This window comes from Thermobia domestica, chromosome 7, assembly GCF_964235325.1.
Source record: "Thermobia domestica chromosome 7, izTheDome1.hap1.1, whole genome shotgun sequence".
Classification (NCBI taxonomy): Eukaryota; Metazoa; Arthropoda; class Insecta; order Zygentoma; family Lepismatidae; genus Thermobia; species Thermobia domestica.
In genome coordinates, this window is record NC_137460.1 from 249,854,105 (window position 1) to 249,871,870 (window position 17,766).

General features: G+C 37.4%; 1 protein-coding gene across 3 annotated transcripts in view; it reads right to left on the bottom strand.

Annotated features, from left to right (window-relative positions):
- The window catches only part of LOC145690799 (uncharacterized), a 169,902-nt gene that overhangs the window by 51,079 nt on the left and 101,057 nt on the right, over positions 1–17,766 (bottom strand). The gene's annotated exons all lie outside the window — the stretch shown is intronic.

Here is a 17,766-nt window from a genome sequence, read left to right on the forward strand (position 1 = left end):
TTATTACTTTCTACCAACTTCACAAGTAATAAATTACATCACACACCAACATTATACACCGTGTTTCAAAAGAATAGCCTGATTTTGGACAGTAATAATTACGAAACATGGGACGTGCCGGCAAGGAAATGAGTGTTATTTGAATGGGCGTGGCCTACAGTTTCAGAAAATCGCCGTTACATGTCAGTCAATGCGTTTTCTCAGTTTGCAGTCAGTCAGAAGTAAGATGGCGTCCTCTCAACAGAAGACGTTTTGTGTGCTGCAGTTTGCAAAGACTGAGTCAGTGATTTCGGTCCAGCGTGCTTTCCGTCCAGCGTGCGTGTTTTGGCATTGATCCACCTGCACCCCAAAACATTCATCGTTGGTATCGTCAATTTGAAGAGGTAAGAGTCTTGTGCAAAGGTAAGAGTCCAGGTCGACCTCGCTAACCTAAGTTTATGATGAATTTAGCTATCGCCTAGATGTTGTTCGTGCTGCTGGTGGTGGATACAGAGAGCATTTCTAATAGCATAGCTCAAAGTTGAAAATTTTGTGAGTATTTTGCAATTTATTTTATTTTTGTAGTACGTTTTTATCAATACATATAAACTTTTAAAATCAGGTCATTCTTTTTGAAACACCCTGTACATATAAACAAAGAAGCTAATACAATATTCAAACCTTCTAGTATGGTCGTTAGTTTTTTTTATTAAATACATGAATGTACTTTTATACATAAATAAAATTAATCTTATCAAATTGATGAAAATAATGAATAATTGGGCATACACAATCAACATATTAAATAGGGATATGAAGTGAAATTTTTCTTATGTACACGAAGTACACAATCCTCACGAAGTTAAATCTTGTGTGTATACTGTAGAGGATTGTGAAGACAGTTTTACCGCGACATTGATGTTCTATTCTTCCAGGACACAGACGCAAAACACTTAACATCTTGAAATAAGCTGGAGCTACTAGATGTCGTTCATTACTCCCGCATTGCCTTAAAAAAAAAAAAAATCTAATATACCCTGTGTACGACGTGCATTCAAGTGATAACACCCCCAACTTCTGTTATCAGGACTCATCAGGGCTGTTCCGTGGGAAGAGGGCGAAAAATTCGGGAGAAAAAAGGAAAAAGATAGGAAAAATTGCTTGGAATATATGTATGGGGGAGCCGTCGTATAGTCTTGCCCCGGGCGCTGATTTTCCACGGCACGGCTTGAGGATTGGTAGGAGATAGAAAAGTGCAGTTACCAGCTTGTGCGAGGCCGAGATTGTCTTGATTTTTTTTTTTTTTTTTGTCACATAACGTTCTTCCTTATTTAAATCGTCGCACGCACGAACGCACATTAGACACATTCATGATACCATGTCTCACTCAACTGGTGATGAATTTCATGTGGTGTCACACCATGCAAATGAAGAAAACGACGACTATCGTATCAAAAACAGTATAAAATAAATAACACATTTCTACTTGTTACCAGTTCTGAGAAAAAAATGGAATAACTTTGAATGCACCTCGTAGATATTGTAAACTTTTACAGACACTGAGCGACATCCTCAGGACGCTTCAGATACGAAATATGAATCTATCCAATTTCCAATCTGTACTACACAAACACGTCAAAATCAAGAAAATATTCATATGTGAGTGACAAATTTTAATCTGGATGCAAGCTAGAACTGCTAGAAGTAAACACAAACTTTTCAACATTGGCTTCTATGTATATATCAGTAATAAAATATTAGGTAAATAGTAGCTCAAAAATGTGTCTAATTATACTAATTACTGCGTTTATGAGATGCTTACACAACCTAACTGACCATTAAATTTCCGAAGCCTAAATAATAATAAAATACTCTAGTCATCAACTTGGCAAAGTGCTCTCCTTTTTGAGTTTAAGGGCAAACCATGTAACAATTTGGCATCCGATGTTTTTTGAATATATACCTATCACTGATCACAAAAATGCCAGATGCCAGAAAAAAACGCCTCACGGGAGGGGAGGGGGAAAGCTGAAATTTTAGCCCTTTCTATTATTCACTATATCTCCGTAACCATTGGAGTTAGAACATCCCAACTTTTTTTTTTTCATTTTGTTTGTCTAATTGTCTTCTACAATTTAATTCTACTGTATTTTTGAGTTAAATCTAATGGTTTTCTTGTTATTTTCATTTTTACTCAGTATTGGTTGCGCGTGATGTCAGTTTTTAGCCACAGATTCTTTACAAGATTAGGGTTGCCAGATATCCCGGTTTTTAATGAAAGAATAAACTGTCCCCCCCCCAAAAAAAAAGGCTTCCGGAACGCCTTTTGTCCCAGTTTTTGTTCTTCATATTGAAAAAATCAACCTCCAAGAACTAGTATGTCTCATCTAAAAACAGAAGGTTTTCGGAAGATTTGTCTAGTAATTGATTTTACTAAACAAAGAGTTTGAAAATCATTCATTTTTGGTCTTATGGATTGTTTGGCTTCCAGAGGGGAAAAGAGGGTTTAAAAAATATTCTAGAGGGGACATACAGGTGGTGATCAGAAAAATGGAAACACCTGTAGTTGGCAACACGTCAGATGTATGGGTTGGCGTGGTGTCGTGGCGCCCGCAGCGCCGGACCGCTGGTGGTGGTGTGTTAGGTCGGTCTCCATACTACATCAGGCGCAGTGGAACAGCAGTGTCCAGTGGCTTCAGCAGACGGAGGTAGTGTAAAATGGGAGACCTCTCGGATTTTCAAAGAGGGCAAATTGTTGATGCGCGGTTATGTGGAGTGAATGTGACGGCAGTGGCTACTGTGTTAGGTGTGTCGCGTGGAACAGTGTCGAAGGTGATGACGGCCTACACAACACACGGGAAACCACATCGGAGAAGCGGAACAGCGAGCGGAAGAAAATCATGAGTGACAGGTCACGCCGGGTATTAAAGCGCATTGTCACGCAGAACCGTCGTGCCACTGCGGAGCAAGTGACGTAGACACTCAGTCAGCACCTCCCCACCCTGTTTCGACAATCACAGTCCGCCGCGAATTACATGACATGAACTTACGGGTCGTGTTGCACGGGCCAAACCGCTCATCAGGGACCATAACGCTTTCGCACGTCGCAAATGGTGCCGCGACCATGCAACTTGGACCAATGAGGACTGGAAATGTGTGATATGGTCGGATGAGTCATCCTTCACCCTATTCCCAACCACGGGCCTTGTTTATGTGTGGAGAACGCCCAAAGAAGCTTATGATCTTCAGTGTCTCCGCCCAACTGTGAAACATGGAGGCGACTCGGTGATGCTGTGGGCCTCCATATCATGGTTTTCATTGGGTATTGTGGTCACACTTAGCGGACGAATCACTGCCAACGATTATGTCGCAATTTTAGAAGACCATCTGCATCCTATGGCCCGGATGTTGTTCCCGGACAATGACGCCATCTTCCAGGATGATAATGCACCCATTCACACAGCTGGCGTTGTTGCAGCGTGGTTTGAGGAACATCGGGATGAAGTTCAACACGTCCCCTGGCCCGCCCAATCCCCAGATCTCAACATAATTGAACATCTGTGGTCCGTCTTGGAAACACGACTCCGGCGACGATTTCCACCTCCATCCTCTCTCACAGAACTGGCCGATGACCTGCACGAGGAATGGTGTAAAATTCCACTTGCTACCATTCACGACCTCTATGCCTCCATCCCACGTCGCATCAAGGCTGTTCTGAAGGCGAAAGGTGGCCCGACACCATATTAATCTGGTAAGTTGCAATTTCGTTCAGATGTTTCCATTTTTCTGATCACCATCTGTATGTTATGACAATAATTCTTGAATAGGACTTTCAAGAGAAAAGAACGGGTTTTCCCGGTGACGGCCTTTAACTACTAGTTATTTTATACTTCAATAAGCAGCGCAGAACTTCGTTGTTGGAACTTGAATCAAGAATGGCCACACTGCTCTCAGTCGCTGCATGTTAACCGCATTTAAACTATTTTTTACTGTCTGCCGTCTTCTGAGACACAATTTTACAATCAAACGTTTTATCCAATCCAGTGGGTATACTATACGTATCTTTGCAAGTGAAGTGAATTGAATTTCTTTATGAAGTTAACGTTTTTGTTTCACATTGCTGGTATCTGGTGCATAAAATGCTTCTATCATGACCAAGCGCAAGTGTTCTTTTCAAGAGAAATATTCAGTGGAATGGTAAACGAGGAAGAAACGACCATGAACTGGAGTGTAAAATGTGTAACTGTTACACTAATACAGCGCATGGGGAAGAGCGGATATCAAAGACCACACACCGTTCGAACAGTATAAATCAAACATGTTTTCTAGCACTTTAAAAAGACTGCTCAATTATTTTGATCCCAAATCTTCTGAACAGGAAAAATTGGTAAAAGCGGCTGAATTCAGTTTTCGAACAATTCACTGCTAGTATTGTAAGAATGATATGAAAGGTTATCTGAGTGTCTGTCGCATTTAGATCCGTAGTTTTACATCTAAGTTTCATTTGAAATCCTACTTCAACGATTACAGGACTGAGTTACCTCTCCCCATGTGTGGATAAATATTTCCAAAGATACTGTGCAAGCATTCAATAATTTTGGATTTATATTTTTTCCTTGATCTGATAAATTTTTCAGTAATTTTCAGGTTAAAATTCCGTAACAACTTACTGTAACACAAGAAGTTGCAGTTGAACTCATAAAGGTGTGTGTGTCTTGTCTAATTTTGATACTCGATTTTTTTTCTGCCAAACTTTTGTAGAGAGCCTGTGTGACTCTTTAAAGAGATTTACTGTTTGTTTATCGTTCTGAATTTAGCGTGAAGTGTATTTTTCTTCCTAAATGCTAAATTTGTATTTCTATTAGGGTAGTTTGTGTCTCATGTCACGACATAACAAAGAAAAAAACTATTTCTTCAAGCAGAAATGGGAGAGTTTGTCATAATTGGCGCAATATTAGGACCTGTTAAAACAACAAATCGTAATTTGAAATAAGGGACGCCAGGCACCTCTTCTTATGTTATCTTTTCCCATCGTATATGGATCCCTTGTGGGGCTTCATTTCTGTTAACTGTGTACAGAATGAACTGAAAAATTGTGAGTAGTAACCTGAAAAAGACGGATAATTAACTGATTCTGACCAAAGGAATAGAAACCCTGGCCTTATATATAGCCTGAGATTGGTGCCCCGGCTTTTCGTTTACAAAATCTGGCAACACTATACAAGATCGAATTCGGAAATTGTTTCCTCTAAAAGTTTTTCTTCATTTTATGCTCTTTCAAAAAATATACATTTATATTAATGTAGGACTAATAGTGTCTGAGTTACAAGCGATTTTATTCTGTCGTGTGCGAAACTGATCACGGCGCAGCCCAAGAGTTACCTTCCCATAAACGGTAGATATTAGCACCTGATTAATATATATAAAATCTTGTCTGCCTGCAAGTATACAACCATGATAATTAAGTTTGTCTTAAGCCTACCATATTGTTTTCACGAGAATACGGGACATCTTCAATCTCTCCCTTCCCCCCAACTTTCCAGCACAATACGTAGACCCCTATTTTGGGAACATTTTCACTGCATTATTTGAAATGGATATAAGGAAGTAGCGAACAATTCGTTCTCAGGAAACTTTATGCTTCTGGAGAACTCCTATGAATGTTTTGCATTTACATATGATTTTTTTTCCCACCTGAATATGCTATATTGTTTAAGAATGTAGCAGACGAAAGAAAATCATGTACCTACAATGTCCTAAATAGACACAAATGGGCTTTTGTTCTGGCACAGTTGAACATCATAAGATTTTTTCATCAACTTTATGTGTAATCCAATGAATTGTAGCTCTAGTTATAATCACTTATCTTCCCTGTGCTTGTAGATGTAGAAGCACTTGAAGTCATCTTATGTTTGCTTGTTTTCTGAAGTTGAAGAATGTCTGAGTCTCCATCACGTGCAATGAAAAAGTAGCATTCTAAATTTTGCAGGAACTTCATAGATCAACTTCGTTGCTTACAAAAAAGGGTATTTCTTCTTCAAATAATAATAAAAAACGCACTTCCGTTTAGGCATTCTTGTTGACACAAAATTGGAACATTTCACTTGTATTATTAATAACAGCTTAGCTCATGCACTTGATCAAAGATTCTAGATCCCTTTGACTTCCAATGGACAACTGCAAGCCTATTAGCTTTCTCGCTATGAAATCAAAGAGAGTGGTGTGATAACTTGCACCAAACTGTTTATGTCTCAGCTTATTGTTCATTCACTAATAGCAGGGTTGCCAACCAATATAAGAATATTGATTTTTTTACTTTTGCATAGATAAGCTGATATTGAAAGCAGAAATGTGACGGGATTAAAATACGGGACATTTGCCTGTCACGACTAAATTTACGAGGATGCGGGACATTCGGGTCCAAAAACGGGGCTGTCACGTTTTTACGTGACGTATGGCAGACATCTATAATCTAATTATTAAAATATCCAGTTTTAATATCAATTGAGGGGCTTTTCGGAAAATAACCCTTGTCAAAACAAAATTTCTCTGAAGAATGAAGAGAGCTTTCTCTAGTACACAGTATGAGAAACTCTGTAAATCTGTTACTTTATACGTAAGTCTCTCTGATACCTTCTAAAACACGCACACACACATGCAGCTTTCCATTCATTTATCTGAAAAGACATTGTTTCGACAAGAGTTCTTTTTGCTACAAGTTCTTCGATTTATATACTACAATGATGCTGAGCGAACTAGAGCAGGAGCCAGATTTCAAAATTGCATTCAAGAGAGAATCATGAACAATTTGCCATTCACGTGTTTAATACATTACCACCTTTCACTCCTAATGCTTACTGTAACGGTAAGAAAAAAATAATAAGATACGCCTAACACGTTTTATAAATTATCAATTTTTAAACTGTAAAATCTTATTTACAGAAGCAGCACTTGCCTATTATTAAGATTGTGTACAGTTTCTATAATATATATATTAAGAAACGTAATAGAAGGAAATCACACACTTAAGAGATGTCTACACAAGGGAACAAATTATTTGATTTCAAGAATTAGTTCTCAATAATGTTATGCCACTCTTATATAAAGGTAACCAAGAAAGTTCTGTCGCTTTTCCACCCACCGCTTTCGAACATCGACATATCACCTTAGACATACCTGGAAGATCAAAAATAGTTCCCATTAACATCGACGACCTGTCAACGTTCTGGAAGGCCATGGATTCTATCGCGGAAGAACTTGATGGGCCGTGAAGCGAAGCATTGCACCTCTACTAGGGATTTGAACTGGCAACCTTTAAGGTGATTGTCCAAGAAATTGAACGTAATAATTGGACGTGCAATGTCCGAGAAGCATAGTGAATGCAATAGAGTTTCCTATCTGAAGCCTAGAATGGTGCCCCGGGTCATCTTGGCTATGTACATCTTGGCTTGTAAAAGGAGGACCCTTTGTGACTTAGAAGTGCTGGCTGCAATTTTGAGTTTTTCTTGAACACGGTCAACTGCTGGCAGTACAAAATTGCATTGATGCTCTGACCAGCTGGTAACAGTTCCCGATGCACGATGTCGCTAACAGTCCACGAAACACACAGGAGGACTTTGTTGAGACGCAGTGCAGTTTCGGCTGTTTTGGAACCGGTTCATGGGCTGCTAACCAATGATGACGGCGCCGTGGAGCATCGTATAGGACCCACTTCTCATCACATGTCAACATCCTGTCTAAAAAGGTTCCTTCCTCAGACGAGACAGCAAAGAAACACAGGTGTCTGTGTGCGTTGCTTTCTGGCCCTGAATCAAATCATGTGGAACCCATCGGCCCAACTTGTAGTGCTTCCCAAGTTGTTTGAGGTGCTGCCGAATGGTTTTTCCACTCACACTAAGCTGCAGTCCCAGTTCCTCACATGTCTTGCCACTATTCATTTCAATTGCTGCCTGAAGATTTTCATTTTGTACATGTGTTTGTCTTTCCGCAAGTAGTGCGTTTTCGAGTGTTTTGTCACGTCCTTAATCACAGATCTTAGCATTACCCTTGAGGAGCTTTGTGAAAAACAATTCTGCAGATTCAACAGCGCTTGCTGATAAAGGAATCTGTCCCTTAGGTCACAGTTTTCTGATATGAGACGGTTCTTGATCTTTGATGTCCCAACTTGATATGACGTTATGCAGCATCCAAGTTGAGCGTGATAAGCCATGGCCTTTCTTCTTATTCTCAGATAACTGGTGGCAAAGGTGGTGAACTGGAATAAACCTTCTTGTCTTTGAAATCCCGCTATCGTGTACAATTATTTACAAGAAATTCTGTAATGGTGCATCAACAGCAGTAATACATCGGTGTGTCTACTCATTAGAACAATTCTTTCTGAATTGTGATTCGCAGCATGAAATATCATTCTGGAATCAGCTCTTTCATGCTTCCCTTCAAGATTTTGAATATCGATCACGGAGTTTTACTTGAAAGTCTTCTGATCTTTAAATCTCCTGGAAACAACAACAAAGAGTTCTCAAGGTGATAATTCCAGCAATGCACTATCTACTTATGATCTACTTACTCAAACAACTGTGACCTTTTATTTTCCCTAGGACAGATTCCTTTATCAGCAAACGCTATTGAATCTGTAGAACTGTTTTTCATAAAGCTCCTCTAGGTTAATGTGGTGATCTGTGATGAAGCTAGGCCCCTACTTTTAGGAAAATGTAGCCTGGACAGATTACCTCCAACTAGTGATGCTCTAAAACAACATAGAAAGAGATCCCATTGCCAAACAGCAATTTGGGAAACGCTGATGAGTGTGAGATCTATCTACCAAGGCCAGAAGACTCCGGATGGTACTTGGAGGACCAAATTCTGAGACCAGTTTTGGAAAGACTCGAAGATATTCCCAAGACTTCTTTAGAGATTACCGTGTATAGCTGTCAGAAACTTAAGTAAGTTTGAAATGCAAATGACAGAATCGCTGTTTCTTGTGCACTCCACTGTGGTTGTTTGAGCGAGTATGATAATTCAATATCAGTTAATGAACAGAGTGATGAAGACTGAATGGTGCAAAAAAGACATAAAAGATTTATTTATTTATTTATTATTATTTTAAGGATATAAGAGTGGCATAACATTATTGAGAACTAATTCTTGAAATAAAATAATTTATTCTCTTGTGTAGAGATTTCTTAAGTGTATGATTTCCTTCTATTACGTTTCTTATTATATATATTATAGTAACTGTACACAATCTTAATAATAGGCAAGTGCTGCTTCTGTAAATAAGATTTTACAGTTTAAAAACTGATAATTTATAAAATGTGTTAGACATATCTTATTTTTTTCTTACCATCAAAGTAAGTATTAAGAGGAAAATGTGGTCATATATATACATAAAAAAAAGCGTGGATAACAAATTGTTCATGATTCTCTCTTGAAGGCAATTTTGAAATCTGGCTCCTGCTCTATTTCGCTCAGTATCATTGTAGTATATAAATCGAAGAACTTGTAGCAAAAACAACTCTTGTCGAAACAGTACTTCTTTCTGAAAAATGAATAGAAAACTGCATGTTTGTGCATGTTTTAGAAGGTATCAGAGACACGTATAAAGAAACAAATTTACAGTTTCTCATACTGTGTACTAGAGAAAGCTCACTTTTTATTCTTCAGAGAAATTTTGTTTTGACAAGAGTTATTTTCCGAAAAGCCCTTCAATTGATATTAAAATTGGATATTTTTAATTAGATTATAGACAGACTTAATCATCAAGATTATATACTTACACATACTTATATAATCATCATCAGCTGCTAATATCTACCGTTTGTGCGAAGGTAACTCTTGGGCCGCGCCGTGATCAGTTTCGCACACGACAGAATAAAGTCGCTTTGTAAGTCAGGCACTATTAGTCCTACACTAATATAAGTATACGTTTTCTGAAAGAGCATAAAATGACGAAGAACTTTTGGAGGAAACATTTTTCCGAATTCGATCTTGTAAAGAATGTACGGCTAAAAAACTGACGTCACGCGCAACCAATGCTGTGTAAAAATGAAAATAACAAGAAAACCATTATATTTAGCACAAAAATGAACTATATATTATTCGGCGTAAGCTCTAAACTGCGATAAACAAAGCCACGTGAAACTAAATCTCGCTGATTTGCTGTTGTCCTACCGACGCTTGTACTCCTCCGCAAAATAGTTCATGTGATTGCATTATTACTTTTACTATGAAGCTTCATATAAAACTGCCATATTATTATAAATGACAAAAATATAACACGGATTATCTAATAATACTGCAATCGAGTGTGGCTAATGAAACAATAGAAATAAACACTAAGCATGCGCAGTAATTATGGCGCCAACTCAACTGTGGATGGGTGTTCTGCTTTTAAAGTCTGAAAGATGACTGGCATGAATCCCGGTTCCGCGAGTGTTGTGGTGAAATACCAACAAGGCAAACCTTTACTCACTAAGCAACAATTGTTTACGAGCGAAATTCAAATACTTTTTTTTTTAATCTTTCGAGTTTCTTTTCTTTCTTTTCTGCTGCTGCTGTAAGTATCTGGACAACACGAGACAGTATTGTCAAAATGCACGTGTATAATTTGCTCCTCCCCGTGGGGAGTGGGAGTGATACATCACTAGCCAATCGTATTTGTGACAAGCTGAAGGATACAAATATTTTGTTTATCGGAGTTTAGAGCTTACGCCGAATAATGTAAAGAATTAAATTGTAGAAGACAAACAAAATGAAAAAAAAAAAAAAAAATCGGATGCTCTAGCTCCAATGGCTACGGAGATATAGTAAATAATAGAAACGGCTAAAATTTAGGCTTTCTCCCCCTCCCCTCCCGCAAGGTAATATTTTTTTCTGTCATCCAGCATTTTTGTGGTCAGTGATGGGTAGGCCCTATATATTCAAAAAATATCGGATGCCAAATCGTTACATGATTTGCCCTTAGAAATCAATTTTGAAGCCCCGATGCCCAGACTAAAATATTAAAGAAGCTTATTTCTTCTAATCGATCTACGATAAAAGCCAACACCCGCACTGATTCATTTCTATTGTTGCTTTCAAAATAAGAATTCTATCAATGCATTCATTCAAATACAGTTATTCGTACACCAAAAATCCAGTCGCGTGAAGTTGGCCCAACCACATCGTAGAAATACAAACAATTTTATGTCAAGATTTAGTGCTTAATTAGTGCTAATTAGTGCTCAAGACCGCAGAATTAGTGCTCAATTGGTTTTCGAGATATATTGATTATTAAGATGGTTGGGCCAACTTCACGCTTCCTAAAAGTTGTTTCAAAATTCAAATTAAACGGTATAGGTAATTAGTGCTTAATTAGTGCTCTTCATCCCACATGGTCCCAGAATTAGTGCTCAATAAATAAGTGTATACGGGGCATATGTATTTTTTGGGTAAATGTGAGTTGGCCCAACCACTTCGAAAGAAATAAAAAAAATTTCATGTCACGAATTAGTGCTTAATTAGTGCTTTCAATCCCGCATGGTCCCAGAATTAGTGCTCAATTTATTCTCGAGATATATTGATTACTAAGATGGTTGGGCCAACTTCACGCTTTCTAAAAGTTGTTTCAAAATTAAAATCGAACTGGATAAGTAATTAGTGCTCTTCATCCTACATGGTCCCAGAATTAGTGCTAAATAAATATGTGTACATGGGGCATATGTACGTTTGTTGTAAATGTGAATTTTGCCCAACTACTTACTGTTAGAAAAGAACAAACATTTCTCATGTCAGCAATTAGTGCCTGATTTTTGCTCTCAATCCCGCGAGGTCCCCGACTTTTTGTTTAATAAGTAAGTACATATGCGACATATTTATTTTGGGGGTATATATGACGTTGTCCTAAGCACTTACAAGAAAATGGAAATTTTCACGTTAAGAGTTATTGTTTGATTAGTGTCTTCAATCCCACACTATGCCACAATGCTCAATAAAGAAGGGCACCGGTATACTACTTATATGTACGTTTGGGGTGAATGTGAAATTGGCCCATCCGCTTAGAAGAAAATGAAAAATTTTCGCGTCAGGTTTTAGTGCCTAATTTGTGCTTTCAATCCCGCATTGTACCATAATTTGTGTTCTATAAATGGGATCATAAGTGTCGCAATTATATTTGGGGTAAATTTGAAGTTGACTGAACCAGTTACAAGAAAATTAAAATTTGGCACGGCAGGTGTTAATGTCTAATTAGTGCTTTTTGTCCCAGATAGACCGAGAGTTAGATCTTAACAAATAAAGGCTTGGAGGGCATATTTATAGTTTCGACATATGCGTATGTTACCCAGCCAATTTTGGAAAAAATAATGTAAGTTTTTCTCAGGATTTAGTTTTTTTTTTTTTTTTTTTTTTTTTTTTTTTTTTTTTTTTTTTAGAAGTCTTCATTTAACGTCCTTAGAATTAGTGCTCAGGAAGTAAGAGTTTATCTGGCATATTTATGGTTTGGATTTACGTAAAATTAACCCCACTGTTGTTAGGATGTAGTACTGATTTGGACCGAGGTGCTTTGCTCAAATAATGAGGTTGTAATCGTAATAGCTTTGTTTAAAGTATTGATTTGTAAGTTGTTTATGCAAGTTGTCATGTTTTATGAGGCATCAAAATAATTTACACTTCACTTTACATACGAGAATTTATAGTTTTACTCCAGGTTTATTTCTTGATGGCTACTGACCGAATCTCAATGATTTGTAGGGCAAGTAGCTCATCGTCTGGGGGATGAATCTCTGTGTCCATTTAGTAGTAGTGCGACATCTTCAAATTTGGATTTAAGTAGCTCAGAATTTTGTTCAGTTTTTGTACCTTTTTGGTACCAAAAAGGAAAGATTTTGTATCATTAAAATAAACGAGGGAGGATTATTTCTAAATATTGGCCACTTCGATCACTTTTCAAATTAATTGGCAATGTCTTCCACTTCGAAATTTTACTTGGTTAGAATTTTGTACTATTTTTGTGCCTTTTCATTCCACGAAGAAACAAAATGATACCATTCAAATAAACGAGGGACAGCCATTTCAAAACTTTTAGGGCCGATTTATTGTAGTGCGACATCTTCAAATTTGAATTTTAACTAGCTCATATCTTTGTACTAATTTTGTACCTTTTTGTAGCAAGCATAACAATTGTGCCATTCAAATAAAGGTGGGAGGGCCATTTCAAAATTTGGACTGCATTTAGTTCTAGTGCGACATCTTCAAATTCGAAATTGTTTCTTTGTGGAACGAAAAGTTACAAAATTAGTACAAAATTCTGGTCTAGTAAAAGTTTGATTTTGAAGACGTCGCACTGAAGATGATCGAAGTGGCCAAAATTTTGAAATTTTAATGATGTATACATTTCCTAAATTTTCGGGAACGCCTACTTTTTCCTATCAAAAACTTATCAATTATTTCCTGATATTAAGGTACTTTTCAGTAATTTATCCTACTTTCCCTGATAAGAATCAAATTTTCTAACATTTCCTGTAGGAACTCCGTAGACAAAATAATAGTAAAAACTTCTGAGCCAGTCAAAATTCATGTTTCAGATGTCATACTACAACTAAATGTACTCAAAAAGTTTTGGATTGGCCTCCCTTCGTTTATGTAAATGGAACAGTTTTTTTCTTGGTGGTACAAGAAGCTACAGGAATAGTACAAAATTCTAAGCTAGTTAAAATTAGAATTTGAAAATGTCGCGCTACAACTAAATTCACCCACAAATTTTGAAATGGCCCTTCCTCGTTTACTTGAATGGTATCATTTTCTTTTTTGTGGAACGAAGAGGTACAAAAATAGTGCAAAATTTTGGGCTAGTAAAATTTCGAATTTGAAGGCGTTGCACCGAAGGTGATCGAAGTGGCGAATATTTTGAAATAGTCCTCCCTCATTTTTTGAAAGGTGCAGTTTTGTTTTTTTGGTGGTACGAAAAGGTACAAAGATTGGACAAACTTCTGAGCTAGTTAAAATTCGAATTTGAAGAGATCACACTATAGGTGATCGAAATAGCCCAAATTTGTAATAAGCCTCCTTTGTTAACTTGAATGTTACAAAATTTATTGTTGATTGTAAACAAATTGTACAAAATTATGAACTAGTGAAATTTGAATTTGAAGATGTTGCACTACAACTAAATGCAACCCCAAAATCTTAAAATGAGACACCTTTTCGTTTATTTGAATGGTACAATTTTTTTCTTGGTGGTACTAAAAGGTACAAAAATTTGAAAAAATTCTGAGCTAGTTAAAATTCGAGTTTAAAAATGTCGCACTACATTTGATCGAAGTGGTTCAAATTTTTAAGAGAGCTTCCTTTGTTATCTGAATAGTACATTTTCTTTTCTTGCTTGTACAAAAATATCCAAAGACTGGACAAAGTTTTGAGCTAGTTAAAATTCGAATTTGAAGATATCGCACTACGTTTGATCGAAGTGGCTCAAATTTTTTAATGAGCCTCCTTTGTTTATTTGAATGGTACAGTTTTTCTTGGTTGTACGAAAATGTACAAATAATAGACAAAATGCTGAGGTAGGTAAAATTCAAATTTGAAGATGTCCCACTACAACTAAATATTCTTTAAATCTTGGTATATTTGATAGCTGAACTCAGCCAGACAGAGGTTTGGCTCGACAGGAGAGGAGGTGTTCCATAGCTTTGCACGTCGGGAGCTTCTGAGTTCGGTTCCTCACAGGTTGATACATCTTATATTTATCTGGTTGTTTCACTTTTATTTTTATTATGATGTTTTAAAAGTAAATGTTGTTAAAATTTGTGTTGCTCACAACTGTGTAGCATAACAGGGAAATTTTTGTTGGGAAAGTTTCGATAATACAAGACACTATGTATATCTAGTATCTAATGGGTATTATTCAACAGCCGAAAGCAAAGATATAAATAATTTTTAAATACTAACAGTTATACTTTCACGAAAAATGATAAAATTAGATTGTTTTTATCAGAAGAGAAATAGTACAGATGATGAGTAAGGTCAAATCTTTAGCCTATATCAAGGATTTATCTGCTAAGCACGTATAATTTTATTAAGAAAGGGTGCAAATGTACACAGTATGTTGGAAAAATAACGTAACTTTTCAAATTAAACAAAATGAATTAAGTATTTTACCAATTGTGCTTTTTTAATTCAAAATACATCCCTTCCGCATCAATACACCGCTGGGCACGTTCAACCAATGCTAGCATAGTTTTTAATGTCCTTTCTTGGAAGCGCCTCAATGACTGTCGTCACGGCAGACTGGAAGTGTGTAACATTGTCATAAAAGGTTCCTTTTATAGCCAATTTTAATTTTGGGAATAAGGAATAATCACACATTGATAATCAAGCGAATACGGAGGATGCAGAAGCAAAGTCACGAACTGCGACATAAAGACCAACTGCCTGGTGCTTGACACTCGGACCTTACGCGAACGATTTGCTTCCACAAACGCTCCATAATACCCAGATAATATTCACCATTAACGGTTTGACCATGTGGAACGAATTTCCGAAGCATAATACCTTCGGAATCATAAAAATAAATCAAAATGAAAAAATGAAATGAATTTTTTTAGTTTTACGTCCCACGCTTATGCCGGTTAGGCTAAAGGAGACGATGATGATGAGAAATGTATGAAATGGTGTAATGAAGTGGAAGGAAACGGGAGAACCAAGAGGAAACCCACGCACACGGTGTTTGTCCACCACAAAGTTCACTTGGCGAAAGCAGGGTTTGAACCGAGGACCCCATGCATCAGAGGTAAACATTCTACCAATGAGCCACCGTAGCCCCAAAAAATACGCGTGTCAAGTTAGACCAACCACCAACACTAAAACGACCGGAACATATCTCAGAATTATGGGCTATTTATGGGCTAATTAGTTGCTCTAATCCCAATTTTTGGGCTCCTACTGTTTAGCGGGAAATCGGATTCAAAATGGGCGAGTCTTGCTTGATATCAAGCTAGAATCCACCATATGGTTACAATGGTCCGATCGAAGAAATTCAAACGGGAGAATTATGGGTTGTTTATGGGCTAATTAGTTGTTCTAATCCCAATTTTGAGCTCCTATTATTTAGCGGGAAATCGGATTCAAAATGGGCGAGTCTAGCTTCATATCAAGCTAGAACCCCCCACATGGTTACAATGGTCCGAACGAAAAAATTCAAACGCCAGAATTATGGGCTAATTAGTTGTTCTAATCCCAATTTTTGGGCTCCTACTGTTTAGTGGGAAATCGGATTCAAAATGGGCGAGTCTAGCTTGATATCAAGCTTGAATCCCCCATATGGTTACAAGGTCCGATCGAAAAAATTCAAACGCCAGAATTATGGGCTATTTATGGGCTAATTAGTTGCTCTAATCCTAATTTTTCACCAGGCTCCAGGCTCAAGCACCAGGCTCTCTATATCTCTACTAGTAAATCCATGAATTCTTTTTTCACGTGTTTATCTTCATTATGTTTGGAAGTAAGTAGTGTATATATAGAATTTATATAGTGAAATATCATGATTTTTTAAATAAATTTTTTGTGCAAGAGAAATGCCTCTTCGCCGTTGCTGGGGGCACAGTGGCACAGAGGTAGAGCGTTTACCGATTGTGCGTGTGATCCCTGGTTCGATCCCAGATCGCGCCAAGGAATCTTTGTGGTTGACAAACAACATGTGTTTAGATTTTATCGGGGCTCTCCCATTTCCTCCCACTTTATTCATAATGAATATAATGAACATAAAAACGTGAAAAGACAATTCATGGATTTACTAGTAGAGATATATATTTGCATTCGCTGAGAATGCAAATAAATCAATTTTCAGTTAATAGACATCGACGTTTCCACACTGCAACTTTGAAATTATCATCCCATGTTATCTAGAAATCAATACAAATCTTGCATGAGATTTCATGCGAACGATAGATGAACCAAACTCGACAATAGAGTAACTGACCAGCACACAAATAACCCATAATTCCGGCATTTTAATTATTTGATCGAAGTGTTATAGCACTAGGTTTGTAGCTAGAAGTTAAGCCGAATCCCACAACTTAATGAAGAATTCCTGCTAAACGGTAACACCACCAAACTCGGAATTAGAGCAATAATTAGCCCATAAATAGCCCATAATTCCGGCGTTTGAGTTTTGTTGGATCGGAGCATCGTTACCGCATGGGTGGTTCTAGCTTGATATCAAGCTAGACTCGCCCATTTTGAATTCGATTTCCCGCTAAACAGTGGGAGCCCAAAAATTGGGAGTAGAGCAACTAATTAGCCCATAAATAGCCCATAGTTCTACTGTTTGAATATTTTCGATCGGACCATTATAACCATATGGGGGTTCTAACTTGATATCAAGCTAGACTCGCCCATTTTGAATCCGATTTCGCGTTAAACAGTAGGAGCCCAAAAATTGGGATTAGAGCAACTAATTAGCCCATAAATAGCCCATAATTCTGGCATTTGAATTTTTTCGATCGGGCCATTGTAACCATATGGGGGGTTCTAGCTTGATATCAAGCTAGACTCGCCCATTTTGAATTCGATTTCTCGCTAAACAGTAGGAGCCCAAAAAATGGGATTAGAGCAACTAATTAGCCCATAATTCTGAGATATGTTCCGGTCGTTTTAGTGTTGGTGGTTGGTCTAACTAGACATGCGTCCAAAAAATAAATCAACATTGTCTTCTCACGTGACTTTTGAAAACGCAATTTTTTTTTTTTTCACATTCGGACAACTTGGGGACTTCCAAGTAGCACTTTAGAGTTTTATTTGCGAGTCGTACTT